The sequence below is a fragment of the Myodes glareolus genome, chromosome 19, assembly GCF_982192425.1.
Source record: "Myodes glareolus chromosome 19, mMyoGla1.1, whole genome shotgun sequence".
Classification (NCBI taxonomy): Eukaryota; Metazoa; Chordata; class Mammalia; order Rodentia; family Cricetidae; genus Myodes; species Myodes glareolus.
This window is the reverse complement of record NC_142044.1, coordinates 62,509,486-62,526,609: the sequence shown is the minus strand read 5'-3', so window position 1 is coordinate 62,526,609 and position 17,124 is coordinate 62,509,486. Positions and strand designations below refer to the sequence as shown.

The window sequence follows — 17,124 nt, the reverse complement described above, 5'->3', positions numbered from 1 at the left end:
GGACGGATTTCAGGTTCGACGATAAAGCCTTCTCATTGTGTTCTCTTGTGCTGGAAAGCATAGAGGTTTCCCTAGGAGTTAGACATTGAAAGATGAAAGAGGCCTGAGGGGCCAGACTGTAATTAAGGCCTCTTTGTTTTGTTTTTGTTCTTGTTCAAAACAGATCTCACTGTATTCCAAGATGACCTTGAACCTGAACTTTGGTAATCTTTCTCAGCCCACTGAGTACTGAGATTGCAGGCATGAGCCACCGTTGCAAAAGAGTTCATGGCCTCTTTTATAAGGGCACTAATTTTGTCCTAAAGGACACCACCCCTGACCACACCTCTCAGTGACCCCGACACCTGATACTCTCACCCTGAACCTGAGGATTTCATGGGGAGTAGTTTACAGACATGACAGCCATGGCCCCTCCTCAGGTTCCCGACTAGACTGCAAATGACGGTCAGGGTTTATTGGCCAAATGGTGATCTTCACTCAGGTGCCAGGATTCCTGTCCTATCCAGCTGCTGAGGAGTTTTTAAGCTATGCAAGGCCCCTCATAAAGCCAGCAGATAGTTTAGAGCTTCCTACAAGGGAGTCTACACTCATCAGCCACTGAACACTTGTAAAATGCAGCTGTGCGGCAGGCTACAAAGAAAGGCCACATGCAGACGTGATGTGATTGTCACACTGTATACATGTATTGCATTGGGACACTGTACCCCATAAATCATTACAAATCTGTGTCAACTCTAAAGAAAAGGCACGTATTGGAAGAGTAAGCACTCGCAAGACCTGCCCCAGCTTGGTGTGTATTCATATGAGCGGAGGCACGTGCCGAGCTGTGTGGCTGGGCACTGCTGGAAGCAGGCGGCTGGCCAAGGCCGCAGATCTGCACCACGTGAGCTGGAGTGCTGGCTTTCCCAGCCTGGCTTAGTGATTCTGTTCTCGCCACTTCTCAAGTGTGGGGATGTCCTCAGCCCTTGACTTCCCCTGTGTCCGAGGCAGAGACTCCCCCTTCTCTGCCAGATGGTGCGAATAGTGCCTCTTTCCTTTCTCCCCGACCCTGGGCTGTACCTTCTGTTTCCCCAACCCTGGGCCCACAATTCTGCTAAAGCTGAAGCCTGCTTTTCCTCCCTGAGACTTAAGGGAAGTTCAGGGGTGTTTGCTTCTCATTTCCTCTGTAGACAGCACCTCACTTCCTGCACCCCCTCCCCAGAAGGCTGCGAACACTCTTGGCTCTGCAGTCCCTTCCTCTCCTCCCCCACTGCTTTCCTGGAAAGCCTTGCTAAGCAGCTGCTAGTTCCCAAAGGTGCCAGGAGTGGCACACAAAACACACACCATCCATCCTTCGTGGTCCACAGCCCTTTCCATGATACCAGCCTTCTGTACCCAGCTGGGAGAGATGTGGAAGAGGGCTCACTCCCACTTTACAGAGAGTAACATCGAGGCCCAGAGGTGTTCTCTTGTAGGCAGATGGGAAAGAGCAGCTGTGGGTGAAGTGCACTAACCCCTCCAGGTCTGAGCTGCCCGCTTAGGAGGGGACTGCTGGGCCTGACCCACTGGAGCTGCTGGGTGCAGAAGGCTGCTCAGAGCTCGTTCCTGTTACAAAGAGACCTAGGTACAGAGCTCAGAGGAGTGGGTCCTGGGGTCAAGTGTGGGGATCTGGAAGGTTCTCTGACCAGCTTTCCTGGGACCATAGGTGAGCCTGAATCAGCTGAGCAGCCGGCCAGCACTGTCACCTAAGGGCAGTGGTCATTGTTTGCTGCCACCTCCAGGGGCCTCTGCCTCTGGCCTTCCTGAAAGCCCCAGCGTGTGTCTGGTTACAGCCAGCACCAGCACCCCTCCCCACTTTGTTGTGTGTGCAGGTGCATGTTCCTAGGGCAGAAGACGGCACTGGCCTTCTGTCTGTCGCTTTCTGTCTTCTTCCCTTGACACATGTTCTTTCATTAAACCTGAAACACATTGGTGTTGGCTAGTCTGGCTTGCCAGTGGGCTCCTGGAATCCACACATCTCTACTCTCCCAGTACTGGGGTCACAGGTAGAGGTGGCCATGATGTGGCCATGCCTGGTTTGTATGCATGTGTTGGGGATGCTAACCCAAGTCTTCATGTGTGAGTGGCGGCAAACACTCCTGTGGTCCCCCTACCCCATGTCCAGTACCTTAAAAAATACTGGCTCCTACCCAGGGACGAGAGAAGAGTCAGTGTCCCCTAGATCAGAACATGAAAAATACTTACTTTGGGTGTCCTCAGTTCTAGCTGCACCGAGTCATCTGTTTGCACACACAGCCAGTTTCCTGCCTCCTTTCTCATGTGTGCACTTCTGCGGCACAGGGGAACAAAAATCAACCATAAAAGATATGTACATTTGGGGTGTAAGACACCATTTTTTGCTTTTGTTTTATTTTTCTAGACAGAGTTTCCTCTGTAGCCTGTCCTGGAACCCTGTAGACCAAGCTGGCCTTGAACTCACAGAGATCCACCTGCCTCTGCCTCCTGAGTGCTGGCCACCCAGTTTATGATGTATTTTTTGTTGTTTTGGTTTCGTTGCTGCTGTGTAGTAGCACTGGGCCTTACAATTGCTAGCTAAGTGTTTTAGGGCCTCACCAGGGTAGGCTAGCCATAACCTCAGTCTATAGTTCAGAATGGCCTTGGACTTCAAATTCTCCTGCCTCAACCTCCTGGGTAGCTGAGATTACAGGTCTGTGCCACTAGGCCCAGCCCAGCAAGGTAGCTTGGTATGTTTTCAGGGTCACTAAATCAAGCTAATTAGCATATGCGTTGCCACCTGAGTAACTTGAATTTGGTACAGCTTGACCAGTACAAACACTTTGTACTTGACCGTCCTCAAACCCTAGCCCCTGGGGACTGCCTTCTTACTCCGAATTCTATGCGGTCCACTTTTTCCAATTTCACGTACAAAGGAGAGCACATAGTAGTTATCTCTGTACACCTGACTTACTTCATTTAACCTTATGCCCCCAAATTCTTCATCTTGTGGCAAATGACAAGATCTCCTTCATTTTTAAGACTGAATAGTATTCCAGCGTGTTTGTGTGTCTCTCTTGGTTTGTCATTTATCTGTAGGAGGCTGAGTCTGTAGCCTGGCTATCGTGCATGATGCGTGGTCAACGGGGGGTGGGGTGCAGACAGCTCTGACTTGTGATTTCATGTCTGGCAATGGGATTGCTGGGTTACGGGGTATTTCTATTTTGATATTTTGAAGGGCCTCTGTTCTACTTCCAGTAAGCGCTGTACTAGTTCCATTATTCCTCCCAGTCATACTCCCTCTTCTACATAGCTTAATCAACACTTATCTTTCACTGTTTTCATAAAGCCATTATAATAGGAGTTGATGTCTCCTTGTGTTTCAATTTCTATTTCCCTGGTGGTTAGTGACTGCGAGCATTATTTATACATCTCTTGAGAAGTGCCATTTCAGGTCCTTTGTCTGTAATGTCTATTTGTGTTCAGGACTGAACTCAGGTCGTCAGGCTTTGTGGCAAGCACCTTTCCCCACTGAGCCATCTCATCAGCTCACTTTTACCCACTTTTAAATTAGGACATATTTGTTTACTTTGAGTTGAGTTCTTTCTGTATTTTAAATGTTTTTCATTTTAATTTCTTATATATTTATGGGTATTTTTCCTGAATGTCTTGTCTGTGCCACTATATACCTGATGACCAAAGAGGACAGAAAAGGATGTCAGATCCCCTGGAACTGGGATTACAGATCATTGTAAGCATCTGTGTTGGTGCTGGGAATCCAACCCGGGCCCTCTGGAGGAATAGCCAGCCCTGACACTCCTGGTATTAATCCTGTGAATTGTGTGGTTTGCAGGCATTTTTCCCACTGTGTGAGTTATCTATCATTTTGTTGTGTAGCTTTTTACTTTACTATGATCCCATCTGCCTAATTTTACTTTTGTTTGAGGCACTGTAATCCCCAAACTCCTTACCCATGGGTTCTGTGGGGCTCTTTCTTTTTAAATGCCGTCACCATCCTGTTTTGATTGCTGTAGTTTTGGAGCAGAATTTTCAGTTAAGCCTCCAGTTTTGTTCTTTTTGCTCAAGATTGCTTTGTCTGTTTAGTCTTTTATGGTTTCACACAAACTTTTTTCTGTTTCTGTGAAAATTATCACTGGAGTTTTGCTAGGGGTTGCCTTGAATCTGTCCTGGCCGACTAGCACGGAGATCTCAGCAGTGCAGCCCGTGAACATATGTGTCTTTGCATTTCGTTGTGTTTCTTCAGTTTCTTTCATCGTTTTATAGGTTTCTGTGTAGAAGTCTTTTATCTTCTTGGTTAAGTTTATTCCAAAGTATTTTACTATTTTGTAGTTACCATTTTATCTCAATCGTATGGGCGTTTTGTCTGCCTGTATGTTTGTGTACTCCTTGACTGCCTGGTACCCTCAGAGGACAGAACAGGGCGTCAGATCCCCTGAACTGGAGTTACAGACAGATGTGAGCTGTCATGTGGGTGCTAAGAATCCAATCCAGATCCTCTGGAAAAGCAGCCAGTAGTACTCTTAACCCCTGAGCCATCTCTCCAGCACCCTTTACTTGTTTTTAAAGGTTTAAACATTTTTTTAAAAAAATGAGTTTATGAGGTTTGAATTTTTAGGGGGTGAGAAATTGAGACAGGGTTTCACTGGTTGCCCCTGGTTAGCCTGGAATGCACAGGGGCCCACTCTTTATGAAGTTTCCTGGAGTTGAGCTCCCCTCATTAGGGCTGCTCAGCCAGCGCTGTCTGCTCCACGCGCGTCTCACCAGCCCTTACCTTATTTTCTGTGTCACGATAGAGAAATGATGCTGGTAGCTGGGCGGTGGCGGCACATGCCTTTATTTTATTTTATTTTTTGTTTTTTTGAGACAGGGTTCCTTGTAGCTTTGGAGTCTGTCCTGGAACTAGCTCTTGTAAACCAGGCTGGCCTCGAACTCACGGAGATCCACCTGCTTCTGCCTCCCAAGTGCTGGGATTAAAGGTGTACACCACCACCGCTCGGTGACACATGCCTTTAATCCCAGCACTCGGGAGGCAGAGGCAGGTGGATCTCTGAGAGTTTGAGGCCAGCCTGGTCTACAAAGCAAGTTCCAGGATAGCCAGGACTACACAGAGAAACCCTGTCTCGAAAAACCAGAAAAAAATGCTGCTGGTTTTCATAAATATGTATGTTACATCTCTTACTGGAGTGTAGAGTCCAAGAAATCCCAGAAGAGCCGATTTAACTCTGAGTCAGTTGCCCAAGAGCCCAGCATTGTGTTCATATAGATGACCGGCTCTCAGTGTTGCAGGGATGACTGAGGCGGGCAGGAGCTAAGAGCTTTTGGTTTTGTGTTTTTGTTTTTCACAATGTTGGAAACTGAATCCAGGGCCTTGTGCATACTAAGTGAGCATCTCTGCCATCAGCTATATTCCCAGCCAGAAAATAGGGGTGTGGTGATGTGGGGGGCTTCTAAAAGGGCCCTGGAGACAGCCTGAAACTCAGGAGCAGGCAGGAATTTGAGCAGTGAAATAGTGATGTACTAGTGGACTATAAAACAAATAATAAAACTTAACTAATACACAATAATAGAAGTATATATTTAAATAATTGGGGATAGAGGGACAATTTTTCCTTACAGAAGAACTTCCAGTTAATGAATGTACAAGGGATGGGAGAAATTGAACCATAGTACTTCCCATAAGCAAGGCCGATTGATGAACCTAAAATCAGTAGGTGGAGATGAGAAGCAGATGTTTGTATAATCTTAATGTATTGCCTTCTGAAATGTTAATTGCAGAGAGAAAATATAGACTTTTATGTTTGTTTGGTTTGTGTTTGGATTTTTAGTTTTTGGAGAGTCTCACTATGTACCCTTGGCTACTCTGTACTCACTATAGACCAGACTGACTGCAAACTCATAGACATCTGCCTGCCTCTGGCTTGGGATCAAAGGTGTTTAGCCAGACTGAACCAGGCTTTACTTTTGTCTTGCTGGGTTCACATCCAAGTACAAATAAGTCACTATGTGTGCAGTAAAGACACTGCAGGTGACTCCCGCCTTGCTGAGAGGTCCTGGTGAGAGCACCTCCCTCCTGAAATGACTGCACACTGAGAGGCACTGTCTGCTAGGCCTCCCAGAACATGGCCAGCTTGGCCAGCAAGAGTAAGTATCAGACAAACCCAAGTTAGGAAGATGGTCTCCAGTTACCTTCAAAAGTGTTCTGAAAGGCGGTGCAGGATTTAGAGTTGCCATGACCTCTGGAGTTCTGGGACAGCAGTAAGAAAGCTGGTAGGATGTGAATAAATTCTGTGATTTCATCTTCTAAAAATTGTCCTGCTAAAGAGAACCAACGGCATGCTACTGTATCTTTTAAGTGTACACACACAAATACACCCAAGCATGCACACGCACACAGAATAATATGAGGAATTGGAAAGCTGAGACAAGTCCAGGACCAAAAAGATCCCCTCAAGGGAGTAACTGTTCTCCCACAGAATGGGGTGAAGTGTTTGCACATCTTAAGGTTTGTTTCCAGGACACGTAAATACTGACGTCTAGAAAACCCAATCTGAAAATGGACAGAGGATCAAGGAAGACTTTAAATATGGGAAGCTGGAGAGATGGCTCGGCTGTCACTGGCTGCTCTCCCAGAGGACCCCGATTCAGTCCCCAGTACCTACGTGGTGGCTCACACGAGCCAGTCCAGTTCCAGAGGACTTGATTCTTTTGGCCTCCCCAAGCATTGCACACACGTGATATACAAACTCAACATGCAGGAAAACATCCCCAGACATAAAATAAAACAATTAAATCTCGGGGCAGGGGACCTATCAGAAATGACCAACATTGTAAATCACCTGGGAATTATAAACCAGAACCACAGTGAAGAACTGGTATGGTCGATTGCGTATTTAATCCTAGCACTCAGAAGGCAGAGGCAGGAGGATCTCTTGTGAATTCAAAGCCAGGGTCTACATAGCAAGTCCCAGACCTGCCAGAGCTGTAGCGAGACTCTCAAAACAAAACCACAGTGAAACACTGATTCACACTGTCAGGAGTGACTAGGTTTAGAAAACCAGGTAATACCAGGCAGTGGTGGCACACAACTTTAATCCCAGCACTCGGGAGGCGGAGACAGACGGATCTCTGTGAGTTCGAGGACAGCCTGGTTTAACAGAGCTGTCTGGGACAGATTCTAAAACTACAGAGAACTGTCTCAAAAGAGAAGGAAGGAAGGAAGAACGAAGGAAAACCAGGTAACAAGTAGTGAGGTTGTGAAGAAGCCACGATCCTCGTCCTTCAGTGAAATGTGAGCAATGTCTACTTTGGAAGACGGTCAGGTGTTTCCTTGGACAATTAGACCTGGGTTTATGGACCAGCAATTCCGTAGATTCCTAAGAGAACACAAAAGTGCCCATAGATTATCTGATTCATATTAAGCAAGAGTGAAGGCATGCCAGTGCTCACCCTCAGGTGGACAGACAGACGGAACAGGGGCTGTGCCATGACAAGGTGGACAGCATTAAAGCTGACCACACAGGTGAGCTCTGAAGATACTGTAAAGCAGGTGAAAGGAGGTGGTCACAGCAAGCCACTTACTGTGTGACTCCATTCAAGCAAGATGTCCAGAATAAGGAAACCATGAAGACAGAAGACAGACAGTGGTTCCCCGGGGCTGGACCGGTGGAAGCTGCTAAGGAGAAAGGCAAGAGTAAAGGAAAGGATGTCCTAAAATGGATGTTATGAGCGTATTTACCCGAGTGAACCCCACTGAATTGTCTGTACTTGCTGTAATCCGTAGATGTTCTTTGAGGCCGGTCTCGCCTCAGACTGGCCTTCAGCTTGATATCCCCTCATCTGTGCTCTCTGAGCATGCCAGGATGCTCCCCCGAGCCCAGCATGCACCTGTGAATGGGTGGACTGTATGGACGGGGGCAGGAGCAGTGAGGACCGGGAAAGGCCGGTGGGGTCTGCTGCTGTGCTGATGCTGCTCCTCAGGACAGGAATACGCAAGTGAGAAGCAGCTCTTAGTTTTGGTTTTGTTATTTGCTGCAGTGTTTCTTCTCTTTCTTTCCTTCTTTCTCTCTCTCTCTCTCTCTCTCTCTCTCTCTCTCTCTCTCTCTCTCTCTCTCTTTTAAAGAAACTTGGTGTTGTATGACAAAACTTTTTCTGGAGAGACAACACACACATCTACCCACCCCAGATAGAGAACCCACAACAGACCGGAGTATGGACACCACCAAGGCCCAACTTGGTGAAGCACTCAGTTTTATTGGGGTTACTTACAGGAGCAGAAATGACTCAGACAGTTCCTGGAGGAAGCTGACCCTAGCATGAATGACAGCTGGCAGAGCTGGGAACTTGGAGCACACTGCACAACCTGCAGGAAGCTCAGCAGGGTGCCTCAGGATTTAACCCTCTGCAAGCAGCTGGTGCTCTCTGCTTCCCGGCAGTCTCTCTGGTCTCTGAGTCTTTGCAGCTTTTCTCTTCTGGGAGTCTTCATTGCAGCTTAACTCTGAGAGGGACTTAGTCTGAGAGGGCCCACCTTTTACTGCTCACTGTAGGTGATGAGTAGGTAGGGAGAATTCCTTTGTTAATTTGTTTTGAGACATGTAGTCCTCGTGGACTGGAACTCAGTGTGTAGACCAGGCTAGCCATGAGCTCATAGAGACCAGTCGATCCTCCTGCCTCTGCCTCTGGAGCACTGGGATTAGAGATGTGCACTACCATGCCTGGTGAGAAGATTCGTATAGGACTAGAAGAAATGTCATGGCAGGAGATCAGAGATTAGCCTGCTGCTGGCTTTTTACCCTCTGGGGATGCAGGATGGGTAGCTGACAGAAGTCTGAGGAAAGTGGAGAAAGAATGGTGAAGAGACCAACCCCGCTGGAGGCCTTGGTGGGTAGCTGGCAGGGCCCATGGCGCAGCTAAGATGACTCCTTTGGTCTGGGCAGAGAAGAGTAGGTAAGCAAAGGAATGTTTGTCCGTCCTTTCCTTTCCCTCTCCTGTGGACCTAAAGTCCTCGGCTACTAGTGCTTCTTTAAAACTGACTCAGTCTGAGCTTGGCTTGTGCCTCCCCGGAATTCCTTGACTAGGAAATGGGAGGATAGGACTAGGAGTTCAAGCCAGCCTCAGCTACTGTAAAATTATAGGTAGATGGGTGGGTAGGTAGGTAGATGGATGGATGGATAGATAGATAGATAGATAGATAGATAGATAGATAGATAGATAGATAGATAGATAGATAGAGCTTAATTTCTCAGATTAGACGTCATTCCCCCTGTAGGTGGTGGTAACAGTGATAAAGTGAGCCTTTCCTCTCAGCCCTGGACAGCATGTGATGCTCAGGGGCTGTGCGGAAGCCCAGCTGGTAGAGTGCTCATCCCTTTGTTTGATCACCAGCACTGCAAAAATAGAATGAAATAGATAAAACAACCAAATGTGATTCTCAAGCCTGTTGGTGTATGAACTCTATGCTTTCATTTATTTAATCTCTAGTTTCACTGGCTTCATTCAGACTGTTGGTTTTAGACTTGTGGCAGGGTAGAAATGTGTATCCAGGAAGCAGCAGGGAAGAGCCCACTCTACGCTCTCGCCAACCTTCCTGTGCTTTCTTAGAACTATGGGTTTCAAATATTTATTTCATTCTCTTAAAAAATAAGGCCAGTGGGGGCTGGAGAGATGGCTCAATGGTAAAGAGCACTGACTGACTTTCCGGAGGTCCTGAGTTCAATTCCCAGCACCCACATAATGGCCTACTCCTATCTATAATGGGACCCAGTGCTCTCTTCTGTCATTCAGGCACACAGGAGAAGTGGAAGACTGCTCATTTGTTCCTGGCTGCTTAGACCTGAAATATTCACACAGAAACTATATTATTTACAACACTATTTGGCCAATAGCTTAAGTGTATTGCTAGTTAGCTCTTACATCTAGAATTAACCCATCTCTATCAATCTGTGTATCACCACGTGGCTGTGGCTTACCAGCAAGGTTCCAGCTGGCAGCTCTGTGTCTTTCCCCTTTGATGACTACATGTTGTCTCCCTGACTCTGCCTTCTTTGTCCCAGCATTCAGTTTAGTTTTCCCTGCCTAGCTGTATTCTGTCAAGCCACTGGCTGAAACAGATTCTTTATTAACCAATGGTATTCACACATCACACATGCTAATAGAGCACTCATATGCATAAGTAAAAAAATTATAAAAAAATTAAGGCAGTAAAATGACTTGTCCTGGTAAAGGATTTGACACTAAGCCTGAGTTGGATCTCTGGAAACTTGGTGGGGAAGGAGAGAACTGACTCCCAGAAGTTGTCCTCTGACCTCTACGTGCATGCATGCTCCCTAAGTAAATGTAAAAACAGGTCTAGTAAGAAGGTTTAGTGTGTAAAGACACTTGCCACCAAGCCTGATGACCTGAGTTTGATACCAAGGACCACATGCTAGAAGAGAAACAGCTACTTCTGTAGTCAGTGCTGATCTTCACAAAGGCACCAGAAGGAGGAGAGGAGAGAGAGACGGGGGGGGGTGGAGAAAAAATAATATAATAATAATGACAGCAATAGCAACCTAGCTGGACTCTTAGTCCCAGTACTCAAGAGGCAGACAGATCTCTGAATTCAAGGCCAGCCTGGTCTACAAAGAAACTTCCATCCTGTACCAGGCTTTTTCTTTTAGGCTACCAACCAGTTCCCAAATTATGACACAGAGACTTATTATTAGATTTTTTTTTTTTCCGAGACAGGATTTCTCTGTAGCTTTGGAGCCTGTCCTGGAACTAGCTCTTGTAGACCAGGCTGGGATTAAAGGCGTGCGCTACCACCGCCCGGCCTTATTATTAGTTTTGAATGCTCATTCTTAGCTCGTTTCTAGCTAGCCCTTTTAACTTGAATTAACCTGTTTCTTTTTCCTTTGGGGCTTATTATCTTTCTTCTGTATATCTTACATTCACTGCTTCTCTATGGCTGGCTGGGGGCTGCCTTGTTCTCTCCTCCTGAGCCTAGATTCTCCTTCTGTTTATTTCCCCTCCTAGCCCTCTCCTGCCTAGCCATTGGCCATTGAGCTTTTTATTAGTCCAGTCAGGTGCCTTAGGCAGTCAAGGTGAAAGAGAGGTAACACATCTTTACATAATTAAACACACATTCTTACATCATTAAGCAAATGCAGCAAAAGTAACACACCTTTACACAGTTAAAGTAATAGTCTGCAGCATAAATAAACGTAATGCATCTTTTCCTAGTTATAATAATATTCCACGGGCTGGAGAGATGGCTCAGCGGTTAAGAGCATTGCCTGCTCTTCCAAAGGTCCTGAGTTCAATTCCCAGCAACCACATGGTGGCTCACAACCATCTGTAATGAGGTCTGGTGCCCTCTTCTGGCCTGCAGGCATACACACAGACAGAATATTGTATACATAATAAATAAATATTTAAAAAAAAATATTCCACAATACCATAACCCAGCCAAGGCTGTCGCCAAAAACAAACAAAAAATAGTAAGTCAAAGTAAAATAAAAATTTAAGAAATAATAAAAGTGATATGTTATGAAAAGCAATTACATTCTGTAACAAAAAAAGGGGGATATCAGTGTTCTCAATTTTTGCAAATCTGGTGTCTGATTTGGTAGAGAGTAGAGAGTCTCATCCGCTTCCAACGTCATCGTCCTTGTCAGAGTGGACTGCACAGTCTTTGGGAAATGCTACTGGAGACACTTAAGAGAGAAGGCCAGTATTTAAGGTGGACAGTGTCTTCTTCCTGTAAAATAGTTTTTACCTTGTGGACTGCATGACAGGGCTTCAAGAAACCCAGGCCACTCTTTGTGAGTCACTATTCTAGAATAGTCTCCTTGGAGTGGGAAAGGGCTTGTTCCTGAGAGATTGTCGCCTTAAAGCAACTAAATTGTAGAGCTGGGCTAGGCTATGCCCCTGCCTTCAGGTCTGAGGTTTTTCCCATCTCTTTAGCTGGGCTGGGCAGGCTCTTGGCTGGCCTTTTGGGAGTGGGGCCTAGGCTGCTTGGCTGCTGAGCCCCTGGTGTGTGGTCCTATAAATAAACCCATTGTGTGGAACCCCTTCCCTCGCCCCACCTCCAGCAGCTGCTATTTTTGTTGTTGGTTATGCCTTGGACAGGGAACAGCAAGAGCTCTGAGCTGAGGTGAGGACTCTTGAAATCCAGGGGACTTCAGGGGGCTAATAACATGCCGCCCTGCTTTGAGTTGAGTTTGGAAGAACTTGCACCCCTGTGGTAGGCATCACTGCAGAAGGACCACTTGTTGGGGGGGCTGCGGGGGATGACGGGGACAGGACGACACTCTTGTCTGCCCTCTTTCCCAGTTCCAATTCCAGTTGGAATTCTTAGGTACTTTGGGCCAGAGATGACGTGGACCCTCTCAGGTCTGGCCCTATCCCTGCTTACACCCTCCGCAGCCCAGGGCTCCTCTTAGCTTGCTGTGTGCTTGCTGTGGGTGCCAAGGTTGGCTGTTGACAAGTGAACTCCTGGGTGTTACAGGCTGGGATTCCAGAAAGCAGCTGGCGGGGGAGCTGAGCTGGTTGGTGTCCCAGAGGATTCTTTTATTTAAGTAAGTCCCCATCTCTGCCTTCCTGCTGCAGCTGCCCACCCCGCCCCCACCGCCTGCCCCTGGCTTTTTTCCCAGGAGGACTGTTGGGGGAACAGCTGGGAAATGAGGGGCTCCTCAGGGCCAGAAGGCCTTGGCTGATGGCCCAGGTGAGGACACACACACACACACACACACACACACACACACACACACACAGAGAGAGAGAGAGAGAGAGAGAGAGAGAGAGAGAGAGAGAGAGAGACTGACTCAGGCCCTGACTAGAGAAAAAGAGGATGGGGGCACAGACCTCTGCTTTCCTTGGCTGAATAAAGGGCAGCATGGCAAGATCTCCGTAGGTGCACGACTTCTGCCCTTTCTAACTTCCCAGATTTAAAGGGAGGCCGGACTTTGCATGCAGCAGACCTGGCACTGGGATTGGGAGATAAGGGCCGTTTCATGACCGATTAGAGGTGACCATGACCCAGTTCACTGAGAAAAGTCCCAAAGTAACCCAGTCATTTCTTTGTCTGTCTGAGGCCGGGTTTCCTTTTGCCCAGGTTGGCCTAATTTTTTGCCCCTCTCTTCCAATCCCTGGATTACGGGCATTAGCCACCATACCTTTGTGTTTAAGGTTTTTGTTTCATTTATTTATTTCTGGTTTTCACTCAGATCCAAGCTGGTGTGGTGTATTTTACTTCATAGCCCAGGCTCTCCTTCAACTCCCAGCTGTCCTCCTACCTCAGGGTCAAGATTGCAGGTGTGAGCCACACACCTGGCTAACCAGTCGCCTCTAACGCAGTTTCCCCCTCCCTGTCTCCCGTTGCCTGAGAGCTCTCTGCTTGTCCTCCCTTCACTCCCTCTCCACTGAGGCCACTTCCTGGGAATCAGCCATCTTGAGAGGGCCTCCTGTTTCCAATTCAGAAGCTTCCAGTTCAAGTTAAGAGTTTCCAAACCCAGCTGTCTTGTCCCTTCCCAGCCTGGTTGGCAGGGAGTGATCCGATACAACCTTTCTGATGTGCTGTGGGATCATGTGGTGGAATGTCGGAAATCCTGGGACCCAAGGGAGGAGGAGAGTGCTCAGCCCCAGAGGCACAGTGACATCCCATATGTACAGTCCCTGGTCTTAATGAGACTGTCATCAGCGGAGTTCCTGTTTGAGTCTGGCGTGTGCCTGGAGATAATGTCACTGGTGCATTCTGGTGTTCCCTAGAGGGCCACAGGAAGTTTCTTTGAAAAAAATCTTTTAAAGTTTTTAAGAACAAATGGCTCTCAAGATGCAGCCAGGCTGATTCTGAACTCATGATACATCTGCCTAAACTCCCAAGTGTCCCAGGGTTGTGCCCCGCACACTAACTCTCTCTGTACACCTTCAGCTCTGGCACCTTCAAGGCAGGTGAAGTCATTTCCCACCAAGCCTGCCAACCTAGGTCCGCATGGTAGGAGGAGGGCACCAACTCCCATAAGTTATCCACTGCCATGCAGTGTGAGATATGTCACATGCTCCGGCCTGCTCTCACACATACACACAAATGCAGTAAGTACAATAAAAAAGTATTCTGCTTGCCTTCCGGCTCCACAAATGGGTACCGATGTGCTTCTTCTCACCACCAAGGCTCAGCACAGGGCTTATCCCGTGACCATTCCCAGAGTGGGCTGACAGCTCCCTGCTCTCTGCTTCTGGAAGCCTACAGACGCCATCCTGAGTGGCCAAGGCCTCTGGGGAAGGGAACAACAGCATTTCTCCCACAGTAGGAATGACTCACGGTCTTCCTTGTCAATACTTGCAGAGAGCTGCAGGAGAGACTATCACTCGTAGCTTAGAAGCATCAGGTTGGGGCTGGAGAGGTGGCTCAGAGGTTAAGAGCACTGGATGCTCTTCCAGAGGTCCTGAGTTCAATTCCCAGCAACCACATGGTAGTTCACAATCATCTGTAATGAGATCTGGCGCCCTCTTCTGGTGTTCAGAACTTGCAGACAGAACACTGAATAAATAAATCTTAAAGAGAAAAAAATGAAACAGCAGGTCATCCACTATATCCCTGTGCAACTTGACCCCTGCCTCTTCGTATGTAGGGTTCATATTTGGAGAGAGGTACTGGTTGCTTTTGAGGTATGTGGGTCTCCACCTACTTCAGCAGATAAAACTCCAGTGACCTCAAGTTCTGGCCCTTACTCCCGACTGGGATGCTTTCTTATCATTTATGAAGAGATGTAACACGAGGGCTGGCTTGTTGGGGTATCTGTCCCGCCCAGTACCCCACAACTGGCAAGCCCAAAGAAAATCACTCACAAGACTTCATAAGATTATAAACTGATTGGCCCGTTAGGTCAGGCTTCTTGTTAACTCTTATAACATATATTACCCCATTATCCTTATCTATGTTAGCCACATGGGCTCAGTACCTTTCTCAGTGTGACAGCTTACATGTTGCCTCTTCGGTGGTCTGCGCAGGAGTGACTGAGAGAGAGCTTCTGCTTCCAGAATACTCCCAGTCTCTTTGCTCCACCCCTACTTCCTGTCTGGCTTTCCTGCCTATACTGCCTGCCTGGCCAATCAGCGTTTTATTAAAATATGATTGACAGAATACAGATAATTCTCCCGCACCATTTCCCTCTTTTTTTTTTTTTTAAAACAAAGGAAAATACCCATAGTCCATTTGTTGGGAATATGGGCGTAGTATTTCAGGCTACTTCCTGCTGGTTGGGGGTGCTGATAATCTTATGGGGACCTAAAGAAAATGTAGAATTATAATCAAGTCCTGACTGAAGTATCCTGTGAGTCTTGATCATCTCAGGCAGCAGTCTTGAATCTGTTCTGGATGTAGAATTCTGTCTTCTGGGCCATCTGTTCCTATCGGAGATTTCTCAGGTGGCCTCCCTTGGTCAAAGATGATTTTTCTTAACTCTGAATGAATCCACAGCTTCTCATTTTCTGTGGAAACAAAAGCAAAATCCCTTCTCCAAAGTATCATACCCTTTGACTTCAGTTCTAAATCCAAGGTATTTTCAAAATACCTATCTTGGGTTAATTCAGCAGCATTTATAAACAAAAGTCTTCTAGCAACTGTTGCTCCTTCCTCAGCATTCAAACAATTCAAAGAGAGCATAATAGCATACAGTATCAAGATTCTCTTTGTATTTTCCATCTTTATTTTAACGTCTATTTCTTTATTTTTACTTTTATCTTTTGGCTTTTTGAGACAGGTTCTCTGTATATATCTTTGTCCTGGAATAACTGTAGACCAGGCTGTCCTTGAACTCACAGAGATCCTTCTGTCTCTGCCTCCCCAGTACTGGGCTCAAAGGTGTTTGCTACCACACCTTGAACTCACAGAGATCCACGTGTCTCTGCTTCCCCAGTGCTAGGATTAAAGGTGTGTGCTACCACACCTTGAACTCAGAGATCTTTCTGTCTCTTCCTCCCAGGCAATGGGATTAAAGGTGTGTGCTACCACACCTTGAAGTCACAGAGGTCAACTACCTCTGCCCCTTAAAGTCTCAGAGGTCAATGTGCCTCTGCCTCCCAGGCATTGGGATTAAAACTGTGTACCACCACACCCTATATCTCCCTTTCTTTCTTATTTATTTTTAATGACTTTAACCTTTTAGCCTGCATATATTTTTAACACACTGTAAACCATTTAGAGGTTTTCTTCATCTTTGAATCTCTCTTTACTGTTTATCTCTCTTTTTCTGACTATATAAGCCTTTAATTTACTAAGCAATATGGAGAGCTGTGGCTTTGACAGCTAGATCCAGCCCATTCCTCATGGCTGAGATACCAGCCAGAGCTTCAGTTCACTGCCACAACTCTATGGCGTTTCAAGGTCCCTGCCAGCAAGCAAGCTGGAGCACTCTGCTCACAGACCACACTCAGTCAGACTGCCTGCCTGAAAGAGTCAGAGATTGCCCTGGCAGGACAGTCCAGAAAGCCAGCATTTTAAAACAGTGCAGCTTTTTTCCTGCTACGGCTGAAAACCGAAAAGCATGCGTTAAGCTTTTGATCAACACCATTTAAGTGTTTCGTGGCAGGACCTCTTAAAAGAGCTGCAGGGTTTTGCAGCTGAAGCTGAGTCTCTCTTAGCTTCTTGAGGAAGCCTCTCTTAGATGAAAGCCTTGCTTGCCTCTAGCAAGCAGAGCAGACCCGAGAAATTGCTGCTACCAAGAAAACATGCTTTACTCTTTCCCAAGCTTCCCCAAGCTTTCTGTGGATTCAGTTATCCACGTGGGCGCCATATGTAACACGAGGGCTGGCTTGTTGGGGTATCTGTCCCGCCCAGTACCCCACAACTGGCAAGCCCAAAGAAAATCACTCACAAGACTTCATAAGATTATAAACTGATTGGCCCGTTAGGTCAGGCTTCTTGTTAACTCTTATAACATATATTACCCCATTATCCTTATCTATGTTAGCCACATGGGCTCAGTACCTTTCTCAGTGTGACAGCTTACATGTTGCCTCTTCGGTGGTCTGCGCAGGAGTGACTGAGAGAGAGCTTCTGCTTCCAGAATACTCCCAGTCTCTTTGCTCCAAAGAGACATCCCGGTAAATGACCTCTGTTCTCTTTTGGGTTTTGTTTTTGTGTAAAGAGCACAA

General features: G+C 46.9%; 1 protein-coding gene across 3 annotated transcripts in view; it reads left to right on the top strand.

The window, feature by feature from the left end:
- Nckap5l (NCK associated protein 5 like) overlaps window positions 1–17,124 on the top strand; it is a 40,422-nt gene that overhangs the window by 7,736 nt on the left and 15,562 nt on the right. Inside the window, exon 1 of one of the 3 annotated variants that reach the window (XM_087899272.1) lies at window positions 12,529–12,548. The exons of the other annotated variants lie outside the window; for them this stretch is intronic. The gene's annotated coding sequence lies outside the window, so the exon portion shown is untranslated. Of the gene's footprint in view, window positions 1–12,528; window positions 12,549–17,124 lie in introns of those variants that run through there. 3 annotated transcript variants of the gene reach the window in all.